Genomic DNA, 24,477 nt, shown 5'->3' on the forward strand with positions numbered 1-24,477 from the left:
TTAATAATAATAATAATAATATATAAAATTATATATAATACATATACATCATTATATGCATTCATGTAATATATATAATATAATATAATATATATATATGTGCCATGTGTAATACATATATATAATATATAATTTATTAATAATATTAAATTATTTTTATTTTTTTAGGCATGAAGAATTAAAGCCCATGAAGACTTAAAGTCCATGAAGAATTCAAGTCCATGAAGAAATCAAACCCATGGAGAAATCAAGCCCATGAAGAATTCAAGTCCATGAAGAAATCAAGCACATGAAAAATTAAAGTCCATGAAGAATTTAAGCCCATGAAGAATTAAGGCCCAATTTGAGCAACCCATGGAAGATATTATTTGGAGAAGGCCCAAGGATTATTTTTAATCCTAATGAAGATTAAAAATCAATTTATAGAAATCTATTTTTATTTTTTATGTGAGAGCTTTATTAGGTGTATTTTTTAGCTAAAATCCATTTAACTATTAGGTGGATATTATAGCTAAAATCCATTTAACTTTATGAATGCTTTATTAGGTATGTATTTTAGCTAAAATCCATTTAATATTAGGTGTGTATTATAGCTAAAATCCATTTAAATTTAAGTGTGTGAGTGCCCATTAGATATAATTATGTCTAGTTGAATAATTGAAATTGTGTGGTTTGTATTGCATCTTGTGGCCTATAAATAGATCACTTGATTGCATTTGTAAGTGTGATTATTATTCTTGAATAAAAGTTTAGTTGTTTCCTTAAAATTCTCTCTTTGAGAATTGTTCTTGTTCTTTCTCATTTTCTTTAGTACTTTCTCTTATAATCTTACTTTTTTTTTCTTTTTTCTTTTAAATTCTTATGTCATTTATTATTACTTTATTATTCACCGCCTAAATGGCCGGTTAATTTGTGCCTTTAAATTTCTGTAATTTTAATTCTTGTCATTTAATTATTCACCGCCTAAATGGACGGTTAGTTTATGCCTTTAAATTTCTGTAATTTTAATTCTTGTTATTTAATTATCCACCGCCTAAATGGCCGGTTAGTTTATGCCTTTAAAATTTCTTGTCATTTAAATTCTGTTATTTAAATTACGTCGTTTAAATTCATGTCAATTAACTTTTAAATGGAAATGAGTAGCTAAATCTAATCTTGGGTTAAGGCAAGGACAGTGTCCAACGCCAATGATTCCCAAAGAAAGCTGCGTTTTAAATAAGTAACATTAATTTAAATTTCAGTATGAGTGTGTATTAATTATTAAAAAATCACTAGGTTTGGATTGGAGCGTAAGCCTAACTTAGAGCTTTCATGCCATGTATGAGAGTTACTAGAACTGGAAACGCTATCATACCCAAACCCGGATGATTAATTTAGTTATTTTGTATATTAATTGTAATTGGATTTATGGTAGTTGCTTAAATTAGAATCCCGCATATCATGTATGGGGATTGCTTAACCTAGAACTATCATCATCTCTAATTGCATTTAATAACAAACCCTCATATCTGAAATTAAATTAATGTTGCTAATCTTATATGCTAAAATTTGGGAATCAACGGGTTGGTACTGAAATTGTCTTAACTCAAGCACTATCCAAATTCATATTTTTACGTTTAATGTTTATTTCAATTTTTGCCTTACTTTATTTTCTAGTATCTGTTGTCTAAAAACAAAACCATAAAAAATCTTGTTGTCAATTTGTCCAAATGCGTGTGCGTGTGTGTGACATTCTTTTTCTTTTGCCATAAATAAATCTCTCAGTGGACGACCTGGATTCATCCAGAAAATATAAATTTAAATTTGGACTACAACTGCACTCGTACACTGGCGAGTATAAACCTCTCACTAAAATAAAAAAAATATAAAAGTTTTATTATGATTTGTTTTTATTGTGTTTTAATTGCAGGGTGAGAGTGCAGCCATAGATATCTCGCACTAGATAAGGTCTTAGGGAATTTCGGGATAATGTAGAGATAAAATATATATATATATATAGACCAAATTTCCTAAGGCATAACACGCCCTGAAGAAGTGGGCTATTACAGTTGGTATCAGAGCCTAAGATTATTGGAAGCTCTAAGTGACTCGGATGTAATTGATATCGAAGTTAAATTCTATTTGAAGATTAGGGAATATCAATTTGGAGACTTAAGGGTATCCGGTATTGATGGAAGCAGTTAGTAGGAACGCCAAGTGGAGGCTTAAGGAAAAGAAATTAATGGTTCATAAGATGAAATCCCTCTTTGGAGATTCGAGGATTGCCGGTCGAAGGCTTAGAGGTTACTGGATTTCAGTGTTAAGTAGTGGAAGTGCATGTCTAGGCAAGTTCTGGCTAAGGAAAGACTTGGTATTTAAGTGTGTTCATTTGTGACCCACCTCTCTTTCCTGGGAGCTTACCTGGTGTACTATATATTCACATACAGACACTATTTCAGTATACGATTACTATTCTCGGTGAATAGTAAAAGCCTGATAGAAACTAGTACAATGATCTAGCTATTGAAGTTAAGATCTGATAATAAGATTCGGGTGTAAGGTAAGTAACCATGATAATGGATCCAAGAGATTTAAAGACTGTTGATTTGAGGTCATTAGTCAGAATTCGTCCAATGAAAGATAAGATAACTAAGGGTTATCAAGGATGATTAGAATCAAGAATGATTAGTCTGATGTAACATGGCCTAGCTAAAAAGTTAGGATCAAATGATAAATATTTTGCGAGGACCATTTAGTGTCTTGGTAAAAATCAGGGATCCAACGGATTAGGTCAAGCAAGAGGCCAAAGATGGTCAATGATGGCGTATGAGTTGTGTCAATTAATCAGTGATAGTGGTGCAACCGATGTGACTCACAGAAAAGGGGATAAGGAACTCTAGCAAGCGTAACGACACTACTGGTTCGGTGTTCGTAGTGACAGATCTGGATCTAGGGACCCACGTGCAGATGGTTGAGGAATGGCTTGCGATAAGGTACGGGAAGCCCGTCGATCGAAGCATCATGTCAGACTGCCTGGGAGACGATCAGATGATGAAAATCTAGAACAGCCCAGTAGGGTCTGTACCTTGTATGGAGTTTAAGTCCCAATGGTCTGGGATGCAATGTGTGCCACTAGCTGTGATTAATCGAGGTCAGAAACCTAGGGAGTCAACCCGAAATGAAATAGATTGAATATGAATCGAGTGTCGTATTTAAAATTGTATCGGGATTTGCAATCATCTTGGGAGTGGGTGACATGACGAACAGTGCAAGGCTCGAGGAATAGAATACCTCGGTATCTAGTATGACAATAGGGTCATGAATGGTCGTGTGCCGATAGTCAGCTGGATCTAAAGATCGAAATGTGAGAGTCAATGAAATTCTCGGTAAACGAGACTATGACCAGTTCAAGGCCTTGGCGATAAATAGTGAGATAGCAACATTGGTTCGAGTAGAGTTCGGGTATCAAGAAATGAAAGAGTTTCTTAATAGGTCGTATCAACCCTAAAGGAATGATAAGGAGACCTAGCCAATAGAGGTTGTGACTACGATTCGGTGTGCCAAGTGGGCTTAAGGATTCAAAAAAAAGATTCGCGAATAAGTTATGCCTTATGCATCAGTATGTGGACCTAAATCGTTATTTGAGCTTTAAAGTATCATTCGGTAAAGAGTTCTTGCAAGTTTAAGATTCAGTTGTTTTTAATTGGAACCAGGTAACGTGATCTAAATAGAGATCTTCAAAGATGAATCGATTTTAGATTTACAAGGAATTTCCTAAGGATTGGAGTACCATGGAAGACATAGGTACTTACCCACTCCAGTTAACGGGATGGTTACGAATAGATGTCTTTGAGAGTTTTGGCATGCTTGAGAGAGACAAGTAATGGCAAATGTGCCAGGGTGTCAAATTACCGTATGAAATGTCGCGTTCTTAATAGATCAAAATTTATTGGAGATCTAGAATTTTTGATTTTGAAGAATAAAGGTCTTGTTAGGATAGACGATTAGTCTAAGATAGCCCTGGTGGGCAAATCGAGGATGTGTAGCTGGGCGATGATTAAAATGATGTCAATGAGTAAAAAAAAAAAAAAAAAAAATCCAGCAAAGATTGAAGTACCACGGATAACATAAGTACCTACCTGCTCTAGCTGACAGTATAGTTATGGATTGCCGTCTCGAAGATTGTGTAAATCTGAGATGTGGTTGAGAGAATCAAGTGATGGCAAATGTACCAGGATAATGGGTCACAGTAGGAAAAGTTGCAGACCTAGATCGATTAGAAACCCGAGATTTTCAATTTTGGAAAATAAAACCCTCGTATGACTAAACGGTTAGTTTAAGTAACCTGGTAGGCAAATTGGGAGATGTATAACTAGATAATCATTAAAGTGATATTAGCAAGCTATGATTACAAGGAGCCTATTTATTTAATAAGCACTTGCTGTCAGTGAAAAGCCATAAGAAAAATGAAAAATACCATGAGATATTCTCGGAAGATTTAATAGGATTATTTCTTAATGATGAAATTGCCAATAAATAGCTTGAGGTTATTAGACGTTTAGCTATAACTGGCTTGATTGAGGACGTAAATTATCAAAGAGGTAATAATTAAGAGTCGATATCTTTACCTCAAATTTGATGAATTATAAACAACTGCAAGAGGCTAAGATAATTACGATTGATGTGCAGTTGAGGAATGAGGCATTTCGAAAATCGACAATAGAGTCATGATTTGATGATTTGACAAAGTACCGCCTGCATTAAAGACGCTTTAGTGATTGTGTTTATCAAGGATATATTGGTGTACTCCTCAGATAGGGAGACGCATGAGAAACATTGAGGATAATGTTAGGGAACGTCGCGATAGATGTTGAGATTGAGACTTGCTTGCTAGGTCATGAGCCAATCGAGAAAGAAATGATGAGAGCACGAGGCTCTGTGAAGTCAAGGTCGAGGATTGAAAGTTCCTAAAAATCAGATAACCCAGTAGGTTTCGAGAGATGAGCCAAATGTTTTGAGTAGAGGTTGGTTCAAGCAAAAGTCGGTAACTTGAGTAAGTAGCTCCGAAAAGGATCGAGCATGATTAAAGTTAGTTGTCATAAAAAAGTAATTTGAGGATTAAATGATTAATTTGATGATATAAAATGTTATTGAGGATCACTTCGAAAAGTTCGAGGAGTTATTTAAGTTATGGGTATATGGATAAATAGGTATTAGTTTGGCAATCAAGTAACAAAGGAACAAGCATGTAAGGATATTAGTATTGCTAGACTTAGAAGACAACGTTAAATTTCGATCAAAGTTTTGGAGATAAATAGAATCTACTAACAAAGATTTCTTGAAGTTACATGACATGATTAAAAGATGATTGTGGTCAAAATGTTGAAAACTTGAGGTCATGAATACTTACGAGAATGAGGAAATAACAGTTATAAGAAATCTCGTATAAGGTTTACTCGAGTAAAAAAAAAAATCAAGCAATGATTAGGTTTGAGATGACCTAAGGTAAGTCATAGCTAGGTTCAAGGATATGTAATGACGTATATTTTTGATGTTTTTGGATCCAATGGTACGTGAAATAGTTTGATGACATAAAAGTATTTCTTTAAGGATCGATTTGATAAAGTTAAGATGTATCGAGATCGGGGACTTTGCGTTAAGGTTGGGAGACTATCAAAGCATAATTGAGAATTAACGTCGTGGAAAAATCAGTAAATAGAAAAGTGTTGTGATATCGATTGGATGACTTAGTGAAAAGCAATTGATGATGTGAGAATTGTAGGCTCATTATGATAATATGTATACCGACTTGGATAGAAAATTCAGATTAAGACTCGTGGCCTAAGGACTGAGTTATGCGGTCAAGATTTGAAAGGTATGCATGGTTGACAAGTGAACTTGTCTATGGGTTGATGAGCATGGTCAGTTTAAGGGTTCGGATTTTGATATGCGCATTGGTATTCACAAGTTTTGATCTTCCGCAGTTATTTGATCAGTCAGATATTAATTTCAAGGATGAAATTTTGAGATTTAGGACATGTGGCAAATTTCGAGGACGAAATTTTTGTAAGGAGGGGAGAATGTAATACCCCATGTTTAGATAAGGCTGCCACGTAATTTTAATAAGTTTAGAATACCGAAAAATAGATTTTATTGCAATTTTAGGTACCGAATCAACTACAGGGAATGCCTCGGAGTGAAATTGTCTAAGAAAAATGATATGGTCTCGATATGCGTTCTAAGTTAAGATTTATGGTGGTGAAAGAAATCGAATCCGGAATAGTTTTCGGTACAGCTAAAATACAGCTATCATTTAGGCTGTAAAACTGAATCGTTGTAGGAGACTCTCAAAAAATCAATGGAACCCTAGGGGGGCTCCGATTTTGCATAACGATCAACCCTTCAGTGGTTTGGGGATGAAACGATAGCCCGGTAAGGTCACTGGGGCAAAATCATCCTTTTTAACTAAGAATTGGATTATTAATCTTGCATTTTCAATATTGTAATGCAAATAAATTTGATAATTAAGGGCATAGTTACAATTAGATAATTATTTAAGTGAAATGGAAATGAATTTTTAGAATTTTAATATATAATTTTATTATATAATATAGGATTATATATATATATGTATATAAAACGTGCTGTGCGCGGTGTGAGGCTGTCCATGCTGCAAATGTAATGGCTTCGCGAAGCTTCTGTGAAGCTTTAATAGCCGAGATTTTAGCCGCAAAATAGGGAGATTGTGGCAGCAAGATTTAAGAATATCGCAGCAAAATCTGTGGAGATTTTCATATTAAATGATGTGCGTGGTGGGCAAGCTTGTAACAGTGAAGCCACTGCCTATAAATTGAGATGCATTTGGCCCAAATTTAAAGCAGCAAGAAAGTGGGAATCAGGGAAAGAAAGAGCGAGGGCCGAGAGGGAGAGATCGAGCTCGGGCTGGGCAATGAGAGAGAGAGAGAGAGAGAGCTGGAAGAAGGTGGGTCGCGGCTATGGCAGCCGCGACAGTGAGCTAGTCGCGAAGCAGGGCAAGCTCGCGAGGAGGCAAGGACGGTTGTTGATGGTGCCCCTGGCAGTGGTCGGCAAGGCCGAAGACGGCAATGGAGGCTCGAGAGGCGTCTGGAAACAGCAAACTTGCGGCCATGGCAGCCATGGCCGCGAGCTCACCGAGCTGGAGCAGCTACCACGATAATGGCAGCAAGGTGCGGCAGCAATGACGGCTCGCGGAGGCCGGCGTGGAGCAGCTGACGGCATCGGCGGTGGCCGTTGGGGCGATCGTGATGGCCGATGGAGCGAGGCCGTGCGCGGGCATGGCTGTCACGAAGAAGAAGAACGAGCAGAGGAGTTGTAGGGGAAGGAAGGAAGGAAGAAGAAGAAGAAGAAGAAGAAGAAGAAGAAGAAGAGGAGGAAGAAGAGAAGGAAGAAGAAAAGAGAAGAGGGAACAGTGCGCGGAGCAGGGGAGCGGGAGGTTGAAGAAGAAGTAAGAAAAAAAAAGAAAAGAAAAGAAAAGAAAAAGAAAGAAAAGAAAAGAAAATAGAGAAAATATAGGAAAAATAAGAAAAATCTTAGAAAATTCCCGAAAAGTAGGAAATTAGGTCCCAGCAATATCTCGAAGATTTTGGCAAGAAAAACGGCCCGAGCACGTTTTTTGAGAATACGGCACGCATACCGAGAAAATCCGAGATGCTAAGTTAAGGTGAGTAAAATCCTTAGAAAATTTCAGAAATTCTAGAATATTATTTTATGAATTGTCGTAGTGGAATATTTGAGAAAATATTTTTAGAAATATTTAGTTTGGATTTATTAAGGAAAATTAAGAAAAAATAGAGAAAAAATGATAGAAAATGCTAGAAATTATGGAAAATAGGTTTTAATGTTTATTTAAATAATTATGGTGATTAGGGTACTTTAAGGTTGACGTTGAAGAGACTTGTGCAAATTTTGAAGTTGGCACGCAAATCGAGGTGATGCACGAGGCAAGACACGGATATCGAGGTAGCCCAATAAGCTATAAAAGGTAAGTGGTACTTCTTCGAAAATGTTTTCATCATATTGACATGCTCTGATATGTATCCATCACGTAGACTGCATACATGATTATGAAATGCATAATTACACGTTGATATCATCGATCACACGCATATGAGGCCGTAGGGAGTACGAACTGACACCGCTGCCTTACCAAGGGTGCACCCATACACCCCGGCTTCGAAAGAGGTGGCCGCTAAAATGGTAGGTAGCATGAGGGGTGCAGTTGACACCTACGATGAAGGACATTGCATACACTCATGACATAGCATTATGTACCCTTACTTAGATGGTTCATCATCTAACTTGGGTTCGCCCCTGGAACATTCAACGTTCCAGTCGGGACTTGCAGAGATGATTTCGAGATTAGTGATATGTAGTGACGCGAGACGTCAAGAAGCAAGTAAATGTACCATGTGCAGGTTCGATTCAGCTTCCGCTTTGTATTTATTTCTAGTGTAGATATCTCGCACTAGATAAGGTCTTAGGGAATTTCGGGATAATGTAGAGATAAAAAAATATATATATATATAGACCAAATTTCCTAAGGCATAACACGCCCTGAAGAAGTGGGCTGTTACATCTCCAATACAAATTCATAATTAAATATCAACATTTATAATATAAATTAAAATAATTACAAAAGAAAAAATGTAAATATATATATAAATATATGTATGTATGCACGGATGGAAATCAGAACCGCCGCCACCAATGCTGTTGGTGACCACTGCCGGCCGAAGCTTTCCGCGATCAGAACCTACCATTAGAAACACCAAGTCAAGAGGATTAACATACAAAAAAACGGGACACATTTAATAGTTAAATTTTAGTAGATTTGAGTTTTAATTTTCTGCCAAACTTAAAAATACAATAGCAGTCGCCATCGGCCACCGTGGCCAGTGGTTTTCGGCGATCTGAGGTAATCACCCAACACTCAAGGGCCCATCGACCAACATACCCGAAAACCAGCAAGATCCAACGGTCGAAACTCCGTAGATCTAAGCTTAAGGTTTTGGCCAAACCCAAATAATGCATATATACTAGGGGTGTTTGCGGTGCGGTTTGGCCGGTCTGAATCATTTTCAGCATACCAAACCGCTAGTGCGGTTTTTCAACCAAACCAGACCGCGGTCTGGTTTGGGTTCAGCCAAACCGCACCAAACCAGACCGCAAATGCGGTCTGGTTTGGTGCGGTTTACCGCGGTTTGAAATGCTATTTAAAATCACTAAAAAGGACATTTAAAAATGGTAAATAAAGACACAAATATTGGTAAATAAAGACAATTAAATGTAAATAAATAGGAGCAAAAAATAAAGACAAAATAGTGTAAAAAATAAATAGGATGGGCTCCCAATTATTAAATTTTTATAATAATAATTTTTTTATAATTTTTTTTATTTTCTTGGGCGGTTTGGTTTAAAACCAAACCGCAAACTGTCCAAACCACAAACCGCGCGGTTTGGACAGAATCCAAACCGTTTTCGACCGCCAAAAAAAAAACCCGATCGGATCGGTTTGGTTCGATTCGGTTTAGCCAATTTCCGCGGTGCACCAATTTTTTTGAACACCCCTAATATATACGTATATGTGAGACTTACGTCCTTGTAGATCTAAGCTTAAAGTCTCTCATTGTGGGAGAGACTTACCTCCTGGTAGATCGAAGCTACTACAATGGAGAAGGCTCATTCGCACGGGCGGGAGCGAAAGAGAGAGAGAGATGGTCGTTTAAGGTAAAGGGAGAGATACGGCAGGAACGAGTCTTTAGGACACTTGAGGCTCGACCAGGTTGAATGGACGGAAGAGAAAGAGCCACAGCTGGAAGGGGAAGAAGGGACGGTGGAGAGAGAGAGAGTCACGACTGAAAGGAGAAGAAGGGATGGTGGAGAGAGAGAGAGAGTCACGGCAGTGAGCCGATTTTAGCGTAAAGAGAAAGAGAAAGAAGGGGAGAGGAGAAAAATTTGAATTTTGTTTGTGAAATGGGTTGCTCTTTTCATTGCGATAAGTCACAGTTTTTTTGTGTAAATATATCACGATATATCGTGGGGTGGCATTGAGGCTGGAGTTGAGAATTGCCAAATAGCATTACTCAACTTAAAAATTAGGTGAAAAATGGTTACTTTACATAATTTGTTAACAATAATGGAAGCTTGTGTCGTTTTTAATAAGTTAGGAGTGTCGGCGTCTTTTTTTTTATCAAACTTCAAGAGTGCACGCTGTAAATTACTCAAATTTTTAATAAAGATTCTAAACAAATAAGCTAAAATTTCAAGAGTTTAACTAAACTTGACTCATTTACGATTCTACAATCTAATTTAATTTCTTACTAATATGTTATTATTTTAATAAAAAAATCTAACATCTTATTTAGTACAATACTAACAACTATACCCAAAGCATAACCCAAAATTGGTCCAAGTGTTCACATTACGAAAACACCAGGAGAGAAACTCGTATATTTTTTTACTTCGCCCTTAAAATTTTAAATTGAATCTAAGACAAGTTAAAAATAAAACATATGACATTTTTATCATTTAAACATTCACGACTTACACCAACTTACATTAAGAATTGGTTAACTACACAAAAGATCCCTATTTTTTTTTTTAAGTAAAAGAGGTATGTATAGATCATTTTTGATTCTTTAGAACTTATAACCGGAGTACCTTATGTTAAAAAGTATGAGCAATTTAACTATCATCGGTCCTTACTAAAATTTTAAAATAGTCACAACATCTCTCTCTCTTCCAACCACCACCAAATCCTTTTATTTTTCATTTCTCTCTTTTCCAACCATCACCAAATCCTTTTATTTTTCATTTTTCTCTATTTGTCTCTTTCTTTTAACAATAGTGATGCAACGATTGTACCTCAATTTTTCTTCCCCATTCTCTCTATCCCTCCCTTCCTATCTTTTGGATTTTCTTTAGATTGAAATGTTGACTCTAATCGAGGGCATTGCTATTTTGAATTTCCCTTGAATTGAAATATGGATTGACACTAGTGGTTTTGACCAAGATGATAAGAGATGCACTTATGTATACCCTAGGCATATATATATATATGCATATATTATGATGACAATATCTAGTTTTTTTCTTATTTTTTTTTTTTAAACTTCAAGAGTGGACACTATAATTTATTCATTTTTTTAATAAACAAGCTCAAGTCTCAATTATGAGCTCAAGCCTAAGAAAATCTTAAACAAACGATCTAAAGTTTCAATAGCTCAATTTGACTCGACTAATTTGCAATTCTACAATCTAATTCAATTTTTTTACAAATATGATATTATTTTAATAGTCAATCCAAAACCTTATTTAATATAATATTGGCAATTATACTAAAAACATAGCTCATAATTGGTCCAAGGTCACTTTAAGGATTGGAGAAACTCTTATATTATTTGTTTTCGCCTTAAATTTTTATACTGAACCGAAGATAACTTAAAAGTTAAAAAATAGGATAATTTTATCATGATATGAACAATGTACCTTGAACTTATATTAGGAATTGGTTAATTACGCAAAACATCCATAAAGTTGGGTGTAATTCAATGATCATTCTCGTTGGAAATTATAACTAGGGTACCTTAGGTTAAAAAGTTAGAATAATTTAACTCTCATCACTGGTCGTTCAAATTTTAAAATATTCACAAAATCTCTCTCTCTTTCTCTGTCTAGCAATAAAAATGGTTGTGGTAACTCCCTTTTACCCACTGATGGACTAGTTCATCAATGGTACGGGTTGTCCAACCGCCACCAATTCCTTTTATTATTAATGTCTCTATTTCTCTCTCCCTTCCTATCTTTGTTTGATATTTGGGGCAATGATCTTTTGAATTTCTCTTGAATTGAAGCATCGATTAATACCAATGGAATCAACCAAGATGATAATAGATGCACTTCTTTTACACCCGAGGCATGTATATAATATGTGAGGACCCTCGCCCGAAGATCTTGGAAGCCTGTGAGCCCTAGACGGGAGTCTCAGAAGAGAGAGATGAAACACTAAAAACTCTTGGCAAAATAACATGCAAAAAGAATAACACACTAGCACAATAGAAGTATAGTATATACATACATACATACAAAACAGAAAGATAATGGGGTGGCAACATATATAAGGCGCACCCCTATCAAAACCGGGGCACAAGGATCATGACACTCAAAACACAGTTAACAATCTTTTACACCTCAAAACCACAAAACATCCCCATGATCGACGGTTGGGACAACCTTATACAATCAGCTATCCAATCACTCAGATGCTGTTGCCCACACATTTGGCCTTTGCTTTCCCTTTGTCTAGAATGATGTAAAGTAAGGATGAGTCATAAGACTTGGCAAGCTAGCAAAAAAATAACAATAAGGTTAAAAATAGAACTCTCACACTGATAACCTCCCACAACATACTGTGCAATAAATTAAAATGTCACACCATACCTTGCACCAAAGTATTCAGTTCTTAACATAAATATACCAATGCACATAACAATCTTTGGGGCCCACATAAGAAATGCATAACCTGGCACCCAAGTCCCAGCCTACAAACCTACAACAACCATGAACTAGCTATCATAATCCACATGAGCTCGAGGCCCTCAACATAATCACATGCCGGAGTTCTTGAGTTATAACTACCCGGAGCCGCGCTCCACTCATAGCTATTGAGAGTCAACTCCATACCACATTATACTGTAACAATGCAATGCAACAAATAATATATGCAATGGCATAGTAAGTATCAACGTGATACATTGGCTCTCATAAGTCAAGTATCAGTCCATGATTCGCCCACAAAAGAATACACATCCAATGCAATGCTTGTGCACCTAGTCATTCTAAAATGCTCATGTCCAAGCATTCATAGCTTATGTATCCCCTAATTATGCAAGCCCAATCTCATGTGCTACAATGCCATGTCGTATGTCATATAATGACAAAGTTGGTCGACAGTGACTAGGCACTAGTCGACAATTCGTGATTAAGAGCAACTGGTCCACAGTCTTTTTGGGCCAATCAACGGTCTGCTCCATCGTCGCTAAACGGTCGACACCTGCCTCGCTGCTTGACAACTCCTATCCCCTATTATGACCGCTCACACCCAAGGGACCCATAACTATACCCCACTCTAGGAACCTAATTCCAAATTGGTTCAGCATCATTCCCAATGGAATATGGGCGATACAATATTCCATAAGTATTTAACAAATAAAACTCCAGAAAGTCTCTTATTTAATTTAAATTACACTAAAGAAACCCATAGTGAAGAAATAGAACTCATAAAACAAAGGGGACTTGCGAAGGAAGTAGAGAGCTTGCCTTTTAATAGAGGATTTCAATATTTTTTTATTTACACACCACAACAATAATACAAGCTACAAGATAACATAATTTTATTAGAAAATTAATAAAATTATACTCTAAATTAAATTCCAATCATACAGAATTTCTAGTATATTTTTTCCACTTATGTGGCTGTTTCAAACTTCCTTTACACAAATTTTCTTTCAATTTTTCCTGGATTTTCTTCATTTTTTTCAGCTGTTGTATGTGCTTTCTTCTCCAATTTTACCACCAGTTTCTCTGATGTTTTGCTCAAGTGCATGCTGTAAAGCAGAAGCTTTAAAGGCGCAAAAGGTGGGTGGATGAGGGTTAGCCGCGTGGCACCCGTGAAAAAATCCAGCAATTTTTCTCCCAATCGCGCACCTACCACCAGCCTCAAACCTGGGTCCGCAAGCCAAGCCTCCCACGCGCATGCCATCTCGCTTGGCTACTGTAATACCCTAAGACATCATGAATAATAATTTGGTATTTAGACCCTAGAGAAATTATTAGAATTGTGGGGTTTATCGGTAAATTTAATAGGATAAAATATATTTATATTGTAAATAAATTTATTAATTTATATATAGTTTAATCAAATTATATTATGTATTTTTTTTAATAGTATGATTTAATCATAGTTAAATACATTGCATAAAATATATAGTTTAAAAATGGTTAAAAAAAATACCAGAAATTATTGGGAATTGTTTTACTGATATAGGTATATTATATATGTATATGTATATATGGATATTAAAAAAAAAAAACAAAAATCACAAAAAAAATCGGAGCAGGCACGTGACCATGCTCTAGCTGCGCCTGCAATCGAGTATAGAGGAGAGAGGGGCTTTAATGATGAAATGGCCATCGGAGTGGCCTTCCAGGATGCGTGGCGCTCGTGATGGGACAACTTGTTGCGAGTTTCAGCTATAAATAGTCGTGATCGAGCAGCCCTTCTCATCCGAAACTTTTACTTCATAGATCAGGCATTTGGGGTAGCGTTTGAGAGATTTGGGAGTGGGGTTTTGGTCCTTGCATCATGGGCAAGGTTTTTCTGGAGCGTTTGGTGGCCAACGGAGCAGCGAAGAAGGAGAATCGAGCCTCATTGGAAAATCGCGCAAGCCGCCAGAGCCACGCCTTTAAACGCGAAATCGAGGTATTTCCAATTGATTTTTCAAAGTTTTAAGGCTGTTTTCGAGTTCGGGGGGGGGGGGGGGGGTTGGATTTAGGGGGAGATAGGCCTGTTTCGAAGCTCAGAGCAGTTGGTGGCAAGGTAGTCGCCAGAGAAGACGGCCCAGTTGGGCGCATGGCCGCATGTGCCCGCGAGTAGGAAGAAGGCGCGTGGCCTGCACACGCCCGCCAGAAAAAAAATAAAAAAAAGAAAAGAAAAGAAAAGAAAGGAAGAAAAATAAAAATAAAATAGAAAAAATTGCAAAAATTTCCAGAAAATATAGAATTTCATTTATGTCTTATTTTGTGAAAATTTTTATGGAAATTACTAAATTAATTATTTATTTAAGTAATTTTGCTATTATGGAAATAGGAAAAAAATAGGAATTTAATTTGAAAAATTTCAAGAAAATTCTAGAAGGCTAGAAATATTATTTAAAGAATATGAGTAAAGAGAAATTGGTTTATATGAAGATTTAGATATTTATTATGAAATTTTGAGGAAATAAGACTTAGAAAATAAAGAGAAATTGTAGAAATTATGAGAAAATAGTAAATTAACATTTTGGAAATAAATTTAATGTTTTAGGAATTCTTGGGCACGAAGATTGGGAAATAGCTCATTTTTTGAGGATGACACGCTTTTCGAGATAGCTTAAATTGTGGAAAGTAAGTGTATCGTTACAAGATTAGTACGGTTATAAATATGTTTACACCTGATCTTCGGAATGTTTCATCATATTGACATGCCCTGATATGTACTTATCACGTAGACTGCACACATGACATGCTATGAATTACATATGTACATGTTGATATTATTGATCACATGCATCGTGGCCGTATAGAGTACGAACTAGCACCGCTACTGTACCAAGGGTGCTCCCATACACCTCTATTTTTAAAGAGGTGGCCGTAAAAATGGTAAGTAGTATAAAGGGTGCAGTTGACACCTACGATGAGTAAGATATTGCATACATACATGTTAAAACATCTTGTACCTTACTTAGATGGTTCATCATTTAATTTGGGTTTCGCTCCTAGAATATTTAACATTCTAGTTGGGACTTGCAGTGATGGTACGGAAGTCGAAGATGTGTAGTGACGCAAGTCGTCGAGTAATGAGCAAGTGTGCCATGTTATGTTGTAATATGAATATTTCAAGTATGATGTACATTTTGAATTATCTTTAGAAACTTATGTATCAACTTTATAATAAGTGCCATGTTCAGTTATCTATGTATAAAATGCTATGATCAGATTCGATTTCAGCTTTCGCTTTATAAGATTTTATTTATCTCTAGTGTATAAATTATTTCGTCAAGCACTACATAGGTCTAAAGGAATTTCGGGATGAGGTAGTGTGAAAAAAAAAAAAAACCTAAATTCCTAAAGACATAACACGCACTGAATAGGTGGGGTGTTATAGCTACTATATAATAAAAATACACCCCCAATTAATTTTAAAGTGATTTCTCAGTGATTTTCAAAAATTACACCTAAATTGCATAATTTTCAGAATTTAACACTTATACCCAACTTAAATAATAACTTTTATACCCCCAATTCTTTTCAAATATTTACTCATTTTTCTAGAAGAAAATAATTTAACATTATTTTTAAATTAACACCATAAATTAATAAACAAATTAACGGGTTGTTACATAATATATATACTATGATAATAATTAATCTTTTCATAGTAAAATTTTAGTAATTGTTTGTATAGGTAAAATATTTAACATCCCCTTGTATTAGATTTATTAATTATAATTATTACCAAAATTATTATAAGAAAATATTTGACACCTTGATTAGTTGAACGAGCAATTTGAACTATATAAGAGGATAAATAAATATCACCCTCATAAATATTATGAACAATAATATTTTTAAATCACCAAAAGATACAAATCACGTGGTAAAATAAATAAAAGAGATTGTCATGTCACATCGTCTTAACAATAGTGGAGGTTAATTTGGCCTAATGATTATATAAATAAATTTAAGCCTCCTTGTCATTGAGCTTCCTTAGATCTTTGTGGGCAAATAACTTGTCATGAGAATGAAACAAAGGTCAAGAGTTCGAAGCTCGATACTTCAGGAAAGTACAAACCAAACCACTAGAGAGGTATTCCAAAATACCTCATTTTTCTCATTTGTTTTCCTTTTTTGGATTTGCTTCTCATTTTATCATATTCAGTTTTTTTTTTTTTTTAGCTAACATGAATATAAAGAAATTTAGATTTAAATTTACATAGTTTTAATAATATCGAAAACTTGGTTTCAGATGTCAAATTTAGTTTATATTTGTAAACATAGTCGTACATATAGTTTAAGTTTATATTCATACACTTTAGAAATTAACAAGAGGCTATGTAAATTTTCAATTTGAGACCAGCAATATTATAATAAATTATCTTGTGAGATAGAGATATGTTAAAAAGGTATGGTGTACAATCTAATGTGTAATACAAATCAAACATATTACCATATATCACTTCATTTTAATATTGTTGGAGATTAATTTGGCCTAACGCTTATTTTAATAAATATAGACCTTATTATCACCGAGCTTCTTTGAATTTTGATAAGCGTCTAATTTATCTTGAAGAGTTTGAAGGTTAAGAGTTTGAAGCTCGGTGGCAAAAAATGTCAAAAAGGTTTAAATGTATTTCAAAATACCTCATTTTTCTCATTTGTTCCTCCTTTTTACTTTTGGCTTCTCATTTATCTTATTTAATTTTTTTTTCTAAGAGCCATAATAAGAACTGTAGATTTGGATTTATATATATTTAGCCAATATGGCCAATTTGTTTATAGATTTCAAATATTGGATGAGGTGGGGTTTGAATCCCCCATCAAAAAACATTTTATGATATAGCTTATGTTATATAATTTTTTTAATTTATATCTATTACAATATACTTAGTTTCTATTTATACTTCTTTGGTATATATATTATGCATGGTAAATATATTTATTTTTATATTTAGTTCGTATCTATAAACATATTCATACATATAATTTAAGTTTATATTCATACAGTTTAAAAATTATCAAACAGCTTAAAATATAAGTAGATCTTTGAACTATTAAGAAATGTGATTTTTAGTCCCACAACTAAATTTTGGCATATTCTCTCTTTTAACTATTTTTTTGTCACCTTAAATCTTTTAATTAACTAAGAGTTAACAATTCGATTAATAGTGACATGTAAAACTAAACCTCTTTAACACGTCAGACTAATTTATATATATATCAGACTAAATTTTCATACATCTCGTAAAATAACCTCAAAAATTAAAAAAAAACTCCAAATTTCTCAAATCCCTAACATTTTTTTCTCTGTTCCTTTTCTTCGTTATTTTTTCTTCTCTTAGTTGAACACCAATATTTTCATCTTTTTTTTTTTCTTTTTTTGGCTAGCCACTGCCATCATCACAGCCACTTCTCTCTCTCTCTCTCTAATTGTTTGGCCACCACAACACCTTTTTTTTTCTCTTCACTTTCTTCTTTCTTCTCTGTCTTACTCTCAACCTTACACCACCCCCACCATCTTAATCTTTTTTTCTTTTTGTTGGCCACCACAGCAATCACCAATTTAATTTTCTCGACGACCAAACAAAGAGGTAATGTAAACCAAACCCCATCCATTAATGGAAACAACCTCAACAAGCACAAGAATTATAATTTAAAAAAAAAAAAACCAAACCTCTTTGAGAGAGGGAGAGAAAGAGAAATGAAGCAGCTGGTTGTGGTGGTTTTGGCTATTTGAGACATGGAGCAGCCGATTGCAATGGTGGTGATGGTTGTTTAAGATCGAGCGGCTAGTTGTAGTGTTGGTTTCGAAGGATTTGGTTGTTTGAGATAGAGCGACTAGTTGCAATGGTGGTGGTGGTTGACCTAGGATGAGTGTTAATGATTGTGGTGATTTTTGTATTTGAATATTGGAAAGAGATATGGGAAAATTGAAAGTGAAAAAAGAAAGAAGAAATCATTGATTTCTTAGTATGACCTAGAGTTTCAATTGCGACAACGACAAGAATTAGGGATAGTAGATGCCATATAGGAGTTCGTGGAAGCAAGAGAGTCAAAATCCAGTGATAGACTTAGAAGGGTGGCAATGGCAAGTGGAAATGCGGTGGTGGATAGAGTTATGGATTTGAGAGTTTAGGTTTTTGTAAAAAAGTTTTCAATCCATGTTGCCCAAAATTTACTTACTTGTCTATCCTCCATCCTCTTCACATGTTTGTAACGCACGTATAATTCATGTTGTTAAGGGGGACTAATGCCAAAAACTTAAGTGATGAAAATAAAAATGTTAAAAAGGAGAGAATATGTCAAAATTTTAGTTGATAGGCTAAAAGCCACATTTATTAATAGTCCAAAGACTAATTAAATTATCTTATGAGAAAGAGCTATGTTAAAAAAAGACTATGTACAATCTAACGTGTAATAGAAATAAAACATATTACCATATCTGTAGCAACCAAAAAATTTGAAATAAATAATAATTATAAATATTAATATTGAGGTCATTATTGAGTATTTGGAGATTTAAAGAAAAATAATAATTTATGATGTGTTGAGGAAATAGGAAATTAAGGTAATTAATTAGATTATTTAGAAATATTTATGGGGTTTATGGGTTTAAAAAAAATATTAAATTATTTGTATTAAAAGATCCGTGGCCATGCGACATGCACATGGCCTGCATGGGTGCTGCTTGCCTGCTCTATTTTTCTCTCCTAATCTCTCTCCCTCCTTTCCTATCATTTGGATTTCCTTTAGATTGAAATATCAATTGATACAAGGGGAATTGCTCTTTTGAATTTCCCTTGAATTGAAATATGATTGATACTAGTGGTATTGACCAAGATGATAATAGATGCACTTCTTTATACCCTAGGCATATATATATATATGTGCACATATTATGATAACAATATTTAGTTTTTTTTAGTCAAATTTGGACATATTGAACATGTTGATTAGTGGTATTACTGATTCGAACCAAATCAAATGGATGATGATATTTAAATCACTAAGAGAGCCAAATAAAATCCTCTCTTTATGTTACAAAAAACACAGAAAGAGTGATGGACAAAATGGGAACACCCCCTTCTCGAGCTGGTGATTCAGCTTACCTGGATAGCAAACCAATCATTTTTCATATATTATGTGTTATTTAATTTGATTTGCATTATTTTGAATTTTCTAACGTTATCGTAAATAATAAGAATTTTTTTTACAATAAATTACCAAAAAAAATTAAATTTTGACAAGTTTATCAATTTTATATAAAAACTTTCAATCTAGTATCAACAATACATAATAAAATATTTTAAGAGATAAAACTCCATTAAAAAGGGATGGCGCACAATTAATGTGTAAAACAAAAAAAAAAAAAACTACCATATCATGTCATGTTAACAATGCTCGGTGTTAATTTGGCATAATAGTTATATAAATAAATCTAGGCTTTGTTCTCATTGAGCTTTCTTGAATCTTGGTGGGCGCATAACTTATCTTGAAAAGTGAATTCAAGATCAGGGTTCGAAGCTCAATATTGGATCAATAAAAACCAAGAGAGGTATTCTAAAATACATCATTTTTTTTATTGTTTTTGGTTTAGCTTCTCATTGTACTATACTCAGATTTTTTTTCTTTTTTTTTTTTTTGTTAAGAGCCAAACTTAGAATCAAATTTATATAATTTTAGTTAATATTGTCAATTTGCTTATCTTTAGATGTTTGAATAAATGGAGAAGGGATACTAAAAAAAAGAAAACAAAAAGAGAACAAGAGCTTTTAAAAATATTTTTAAACTATAATGAGTCTACTTAGTACTTATACATGGATAATCGACGAGTGTGAGTGCAATTTAATTTTTTTGATAAGATAAATCATGCACTCTAAAGATATAATATAACATTGAAATGCTTTCGGGTTTAGGAAATTATATTAATTGTTATTTAAAAATTGTAGTAAATTACTTTGTTTGTCTTTAAATTTATGTTATATACAAAATATTTAATGTTTTATATACTTATACAATTTTTTTTTTAACATTCATTCAATATATTTAATATCAATATTTTTTTTAGCTTATGTTTTTATTTACATTTTATAAAATTTTTGTTCATAGTAGTTTATATTTATAGAAGAAACATACATCTATTGCTTACATTTACATATAAATATATTTTAGTTTAAGTTTATATTATACAAATATATATATTTTAATTCATATTTAGTAATTAAAAATTTAATTTTCTTTATAATTAAAATAGAGGCTAAGAAGGGAGAAAGATAAGGGTGGGAGAGAGAAAAAGGAAGAGAAGGAAACTTAAAAATTAGGTGAAAAATGGTTACTTTACATAATTTGTTAACAATAATGGAAGCTTGTGTCGTTTTTAATAAGTTAGGAGTATCGATGTCTTTTTTTTTATCAAACTTCAAGAGTATATGCCGTAAATTACTCAAATTTTTAATAAAGATTCTAAACAAATGAGCTAAAATTTCAAGAGTTTAACTAAACTCGACTCATTTATGATTCTACAATCTAATTTAATTTCTTACTAATATGTTATTATTTTAATAAAAAAATCTAACATCTTATTTAGTACAATACTAACAACTATACCCAAAGCATAACCCAAAATTGGTCCAAGTGTTCACCTTAGGAAACACCAGGAGAGAAACTCGTATATTTTTTTGCGTCTCCCTTAAAATTTTAAATTGAATCTAAGACAAGTTAAAAATAAAACATGACATTTTTATCATTTAAACATTCACGACTTACACTAACTTACATTAGGAATTGATTAACTACACAAAACATCCCTATTTTTTTTTAAGTAAAAGAGATATATATAGATCATTTTTGATTCTTTAGAACTTATAACCGGAATACCTTTTGTTAAAAAGTAGGAGCAATTTAACTCTCATCGATCCTTACTAAAATTTTAAAATACTCACAAAATCTCTCTCTCTCTCTCTCTTCCAACCACCACCAAATCCTTTTATTTTTCATTTCTCTCTCTTTCTTCTAACCATCACCAAATCTTTTTATTTTTCATTTTTCTCTATTTGTCTCTTTCTTTTAGAAATAGTGAGGCAATGGTTGTACCTCAATTTTTCTTCCCCATTCTCTCTATCCCTCCCTTCCTATCTTTTGGATTTTCTTTAGATTGAAATGTCGACTCTAATCGGGGGCATTGCTATTTTGAATTTCCCTTGAATTGAAATATGGATTGACACTAGTGGTTTTGACCAAGATGATAAGAGATGCACTTATGTATACCCTAGGCATATATATATATATATATATATGCATATATTATGATGATAATATCTAGTTTTTTTTCTTTTCTTTTTTTTTTGTTAAACTTCAAGAGTGGACACTATAATTTATTCATTTTTTTAATAAACAAGCTCAAGTCTCAATTATGAGCTCAAGCCTAAGAAAATCTTAAACAAACGATCCAAAGTTTCAAGAGCTCAATTTGACTCGACTAATTTATAATTTTACAATTTTACAATCTAATTCAATTTTTTTACAAATATGATATTATTTTAATAGTCAATCCAAAACCTTATTTAATATAATATTGGCAATTATACTCAAAACATAGCTCATAATTGGTCCAAGTGTCACTTTAAGGATTGGAGAAACTCTTATATTATTTGTTTTCCCCTTAAATTTTTATACTGAACCGAAGATAACTTAAAAGTTAAAAAATAGGATAATTTTATCATGATATGAACAATGTACATTGAACTTATATTAGGAATTGGTTAATTACGCAAAACATTCATAAAGTTGGGTCTAATTCAATGATCATTCTCGTTGGAAATTATAACTAGGGTACCTTAGGTTAAAAAGTTAGAACAATTTAACTCTCCTCACTGGTCGTTCAAATTTTAAAATATTCACAAAATCTCTCTCTCTCTCTCTCTCTCTCTCTATAGCAATTAAAATGGTTGTGGTAACTCCCTTTTACCCACTGATGGACTGGTTCATCAATGGTAGGGGTTGTCCAACCACCACCAATTCCTTTTATTATTAATGTCTCTATTTCTCTCTCCCTTCCTATCTTTGATTGATATTTGGGGCATTGATCTTTTGAATTTCTCTTGAATTGAAGCATTGATTAATACCAATGGAATCAACCAAGATGATAACACCCTAGGCATGTATATAACATGTGAGGACCCCCGCTCGGAGATTTCAGAAGCCTGTGAGCCCTAGACAGGAGTCTCAGAAGAGAAAGATAAGACACTAAAAACTCTTGGCGAAACAACATGCAAAAAGAATAATATACTAGCACAGTAGAAGTATAGTATATGTATACATACATACAAAACGAAAAGGTAATGGGGTGGCAACATATATAAGGCGCATCCCTATCAAAACCTAGGCATAAGGATCATGACACTCAAAACACAGTTAACAATTTCCTGTACCCCAAAACCCTAAAACATCCCCATGATCGACGGTTGGGACAACCCTATACAATCAGCTACCCAATCACTCAGATGTTATTGCCCTTATCTTTGGCCTTCGCTTTCCCTTTACCTAGAATGATGTAAAGCAAGGATGAGTCACAAGACTCAACAAGTTAGCAAAAGAATAACAATAAGGTTAGAAATAAAACTCTCACACTGATAACCACCCACAACATACCGTGTAATAAATTATAATGTCACACCATACCTTGCACCAAAGTATTCAGTTCTTAATATAAATATATCGATGCACATAACAATCCTTGGGACCCACATAAGAAATGCATAATCTTGCACCTAAGTCTCGACCTACAAACCTACAACAACCATGAACTAGTTAGCATAATCCACATGAGCTCGAGGCCCTCAACATAATCACATGTCGGAGTTCCTAAGTTATATCTACCAGGAACCGCGCTCCACTCATAGCTATTGAGAGTCAACTCCATACCACATCATACTGTAACCATACAATGCAACAAATAATATATGCAATGGCATAGTAAGCATCAATGTGATACATTAGCTCTCATAAGTCAAGTATCAGGCCATGATTCACCAACATAAGAATACACATCCAATGCAATGCTTGTGCACCTAATCATTCTAAAATGCTCATGTCCAAGCATTCATAACTTATGTATCTCCCAATTATGCAAGCCCAATCTTATGTGCTACAATACCATGTCGTATGTCATATAATGACAGAGTTGGTCGACAATGACTAGGCACCAGTCGACAATCCGTGAATAAGAGCAACCGGTCCACAGCCTTCTTCGGGCCAATCAACGGTCTCCTCCATCATCGCTAAACGGTCGACACTTGCCTCACTGCTCTATAACTCCTATCCCCTGTTACGACTGTTTACACCCACGGGACCCATAACTGTACCTCACTCTAGGAACCTAATTCCAAATTAGTTCGGCATCATTCCCAAGGAAATAGGGGCGATACAATATCCCGTAAGCATTTAATAAATAAAACTCTAGAAAGTCTCTTATTTAATTTAATTTACACTAAAAAAATTCATAGCGCATATAAGAATCGGATTGAGAGAAGAAATAGAACTCATAAAGCAAAGGGATTTGCGAAGGAAGTAGAGAGCTTGCCTTTTAATAATGAATTTCAATATTTTTTTTATTTACACACCACAACAATAATACACACTATAAGATAACATAATTTTATCAAAAAATTAATAAAATTATACTCTAAATTAAATTCCAATCATAAAGAATTTCTAGTATATTTTTTCCACTTTACGTGGCTACTTCAAACTTCCTTTACACAAATTTTCTTTCAATTTTTCCTTGGATTTTCTTCATTTTTTTCAGCTGTTGTACGTGTCTACTTCTCCAATTTTACCCTCAGTTTCTCTAATGTTTTGCCCGAGTGTATGCTGTAAAACGGAAGCTTTAAAGGCGCAAAAAGGTGGGTGGATGAGGGTTAGTCG

The sequence above is a fragment of the Diospyros lotus genome, chromosome 5 (genome assembly GCF_014633365.1).
Source record: "Diospyros lotus cultivar Yz01 chromosome 5, ASM1463336v1, whole genome shotgun sequence".
In the NCBI taxonomy this organism is placed as follows: domain Eukaryota; kingdom Viridiplantae; phylum Streptophyta; class Magnoliopsida; order Ericales; family Ebenaceae; genus Diospyros; species Diospyros lotus.